At 42.5% G+C, this 4,807-nt stretch overlaps 1 pseudogene; it reads right to left on the minus strand.

The window, feature by feature from the left end:
• Positions 1–3,530: 3,530 nt before the first annotated feature.
• Positions 3,531–3,651, minus strand: LOC115030791 (annotated as a pseudogene).
• Positions 3,652–4,807: the final 1,156 nt, after the last annotated feature.

Here is a 4,807-nt window from a genome sequence, read left to right on the forward strand (position 1 = left end):
ATTGTTGTGCTGATGTTCTCTATGGAATCTTCTGCACCTTAGATTCTCTCTTCCATCTCTTGTATTCTGTTGATGATGCTCGCATCTATGGTTACAGATTTTTTTCCTAGGGTTTCTATCTCCAGCGTTGTCTCACTTTGGGTTTTCTTTATTGTGTCTACTTCCCTTCTTAGGTCTAGTATGGTTTTGTTCAATTACATCATTTGTTTGGTTGTGTTTTCCTGTTTTTCTTTAAGGATTTGTAACTCTTTAGCAGTGTTCTCCTGTATTTCTTTAAGTGAGTTATGAAAGTCCTTCTTGATGTCCTCAACCATTATCATGAGATATGCTTTTAAATCCGGGTCTAGCTTTTTGGGTGTGTAGGGGTTCCCAGGACTGGCTGAGGTGGGAGTGCTGGGTTCTGATGATGGTGAGTGGTCTTGGTTTCTGTTAGTAAGATTCTTACATCTGCCTTTTGCCATCTGGTAATCTTTGGAGTTAGTTGTTATAGTTGTATCTGTTTAGAGTTTGTTCCTCTAATGATTCTGTTAGCCTCTATCAGCAGGCCTGGGAGACTAGCTCTCTTCTGAGTTTCAGTGGTCAGTGCATTCTCTGCAGGTAACTTGTCCTCTTGCAGGGAAGGTGCACAGATATATGGAATTTGGACCTGCCTCCTGGCAGAAGATGAAGGCTTGAAACTTTGCCTGTCCCAGAAGCTGTTAGCTTCTGTAGTCCACACTCTCACCTGCGCAGACTCAACCCTTAATTTCTTATTCATCCCCAAGATCTAAACAACTTTGAAAGCCCCATAGTCTTTACATATTAAAAGTCAATCTCTTTAAAATNTCCAATATCTTTTAAAATCCAAAATCTTTTTACAATTAAGTCTCTTAACTGTGGGCTCCACTAAAATAGTTTCTTCCTTCAAGAGGTAAAATATCAGGGCACAGTCACAATCAAAAGCAAAAATCAATCTCCAACCATCCAATGTCTGGGATCCAACTCAACAATCTTCTGGGATCCTCTAAGGGCTTGGTCACTTCTTCAGCCATACCCTTTGTAGCACATGTGTTGTCCTGTAGGCTCCAGATGCCTCTACTTCACTACTGCTGCTGTTCTTGGTGGTCATCTTATGGTACTGGCATCTCCAAAACATTGAATGACCCCTTCAGTCCTGGGCCATCAATTGCAACTGAGGCTGTACGTTCACCAATGGCTTTCCATGGCCTCTCACACTGCTGAGCCTCAGCTCCTCTGCATGACCCCTTCATGCCTTCAAATCCAGTACCACCTGGGTGACCCTTACACATTACCAAGTCCTGCCGCAGCAGGAGTACAACCTTGGGTATCTGTTGAACACAGCCTGTTTGTCCTTTCCATAAACAATTCCCAGAAGTTGTCACCTCAGTGATGCTGGTCTCTTCTTAATCACCGCTAATTTCTTAGCTCCAGCTAACCAGCATCAATAGTCCCAGTAATGGAAAGTTTTTGCTTTAGTAGTTCTGGTATCTTGTTAATCACAGCTGATTCTTTAGCCCCAACTAACCAGAACCACAGAGTAATCAAACTGCAAAATAGCAATGGCCCCGAAAAGAGTCTTTAATTTTCCCTATGAAATTTCACAAGCCAGGCCTTCATCTTCTGCACTGTTATCAACATTATCTTCCAAGCTCCTACACACCATCTGACAGAGCTCTTAACACTGAATGGATCTTCTAGCCGAAAGTTTTAAAGTCCTTCCACAGTCCTCCACAAAACCTGGTCAGGTTGTTACAGGAATACCCCACACTGCTGGTACCAATTTGTCTTAGTCAGGGTTTCTATTCCTGCACAAACATCATGACAAAGAAGCAAGTTGGGGAGGAATGGGTTTATTCGGCTTACATTTCCATACTGCTGTTTACCACCAAGGAAGTCAGGACTGGAACTCAAACAGGTCAGGAAGCAGAACCTGATTCAGAGGTCATGGAGGGATGTTTTTTACTGGCTTGCCTCCCCTGGCTTGCTCAGCCTACTCTCTTATAGAACCCAAGACCACCAGCCCAGAGATGGTCCCACCCACAAGGGGCCTTTCACCCTTGATCACTAATTGAGAAAATGCCTCACAGTTGGATCTCATGGAGGCATTTCCTCAACTGATGCTCCTTTTTCTGTGATAACTCCAGATGTGTCAAGTTGACACAAAACTAGCCAGTACACCTTGCTCACAATGCCACACAGCAAAGAAACCACAAGGCAGCTCTACCATGTTTACAAACTCAGTGCAGGCCCACCTGCATCCTGAACATCAGAGTTAGGTATATAGTGATTGTCAGGTAAGTTTCAGGGCCTGGTTTTCTGGTGCTGCTGTAGGTGAAGGGCAGGGACTACTCTCCTGTTCCCATGTCACTGGTGGCAAGGGCAAAGGGAAGAGAAGGGATTCTCTTCCTTGAAGACAACTCACACAATAAAAGAGGAAGGGCCAGATCCTCCTCTTTTAGCTCAGTTGTAAACACACACTCTTGTTGCTCTTGGCAACCTCTACATGTATGGCCAGCTCTACTATGGTGCCAGGTAAGGAACTTGGCCAGCTCTCCTGCTCTAATGAGCTTGAGGCCATATATTTCACATGCTATAGGTGGTGATAGGAGAGTAGGTATCACTCACTTTGCCACTCCATCCCTTGGGACGAAAATAGTAAGACCAGGTCCCCTATGTTGCTATTTTGGGGGCTAGCTCATCCACAACTCACACAACATGTGTGTTTGCTCTCCCAAGCAGCAATCTAGGTGTGTGGTCAACTATCTTACAATCAAGTCTCCAATACCAGCTCTACTACAATATCTATGTGAGCAGTAGGACCCAGTTCTGTACAGTCCTCAGTCACTGATATGACCTTGGGCAGCAGCCCAGATCAGATATGTCTGCCTTGCATTGGGTGGTAACAGAGCCCTGCTGTTGCAGGGCCATGGACCCTGATGTGGCACCCAGTGGCAGCTCCAGCCATGACCCCAGCATGGCCCCTGATGAGATCACTTGTTATTCGATTTAAGCTCACTGCTCTCTAGTTTCCAGTTCTGCCTTTCTTCACTGTGCCCACATTCCTCTGTTTCTCTTCAATTTCTCTACCACTTATACACTCCTTTTAGTGGTACGGGAATTCTGAATGTCTTGGCTTGTTTCAGGAGGGTTATGCCCAATATCTGCATTATGGCACCAAAAAGGGTCTCCTCATGTGTCAGGCATGGTCTTTCCCCCCTCTCTCCACAACTCCTGGCCTCTGCAGTATCTGACTGGTGGTCATCTCTGGCTAGTTCCCTATGTAGGGCCCATGGCACAGGCCTGGTGGTCATTGATTGGAGCTCTCAAGCTAATTTCTTGGTAAGTTTTTGGATGTGGTGTTTGGGACGTCTCAGATGGGGTTTTTTTATTTTCTGGATTATTCTCCATTCTGGGATCCCATCTGGGTCTGCAAACTGCTGGACTGGTATTCATCTCAGGCTACTTCTCTGTCTAGGACCCCTGGCACCAGACTGGTGGTTGTGTAAGGGATGTTTCCCCCCCACCCAGGGAATATTAGTCTACTAATCATTCAGATGTTCATAGGTAGACTATAGTCCGCCTCCTCTCTGCCACTTGTTGACACACATATGTCACAGAAGACTTATTGCTATACCCACCCATAAAGGCAGGAACAATTTGATATTCTTTTGGTAAAATTGAACCTAACAAATGGCCTTGTCCATTCTGTTGTTAGACCATGAACAAAAATTACTGGAAAAAGTAGATATAAATATTTTTCAATGTATATACTTTTTAGATATCAAAGTTGAGTGAACACTTGCTAAATATTTAAAGGTTAAAATGTAATTGATATGAATTTAGCTAAATGCAAACAACAGGTATTAACAATCCCTCTTTAAAGAGAAAGCAATAGAACTTAATAGAGAAATCAAGCTTTCAGTTGTGCTTTCCCCAGAAAGAAGAAAAGGGACATAGAGATAAATGTGGTGGCTCTTGGTTGAATCAGGGGAAGGTACTGTGGTGACTAAAACAAATTCATAGAAAAATGTACTGGTTGTAGATGGGATAAATTGATTCATAAGAATGTAGTGCTATCATAATCTGGAAGCTGAGCAGCTTCAGGAGTCTTCGCAAAGGTCTCCCTACAGCTGGAAAAAAATGCATTTCCTTACTGTTCAATTCATGGCATTTTTCAATTGAATGATGAAATTTGTATTCAGTGATAAATATGTCTTCAGGGGATGAACTAGGTGTGTGCTCAGTTCATTGGCAGTCTGATGGGAAATTTTACTGCACTCCATGTCAGAGGTTAGGCAATAAAAGCATTTCATTTTGAGGTTAAAATCCATTTCAGTCAAGTGGATTGCAAATAATTACATCGTAGGACCAACTCACAAATTTCTAGTTTTAGAGAAGGCAGAATTGTAAATGAAATTTAGGTTATAATAGCAATTTAAAATAATGATAGACATGGAATGTTACAATTGAAAAAGAATTTACATACATCTAATTTACTCTGAGAACTGGCTTGGCACAGTCACTCAAGCCAAGTGAGTAAGTGACTAACTCTCAGCAAGACCTGAGGATTGACAGCCAGTTCAATACTCTCCTTGTCACCACAGTCCTGACTCACCTCATCTCAGAAGGTATGTATACTTTTAAATTTTCTTATCTCAGGCTAGTGACTTTGATATTTTCAACTGCTTTGAAAGTTTTTTTGTAAAAATAGCTTTGATCCATTTATCCTTCTCAGATTTAGAAGGATTTTTTAAAATAGTGACATTTCTTTTTACTATTTCATGTCCTTCTACAAAATTAGAAGTCA

The sequence above is a fragment of the Mus caroli genome, chromosome 3 (assembly GCF_900094665.2).
Source record: "Mus caroli chromosome 3, CAROLI_EIJ_v1.1, whole genome shotgun sequence".
Lineage (NCBI taxonomy): Eukaryota > Metazoa > Chordata > Mammalia > Rodentia > Muridae > Mus > Mus caroli.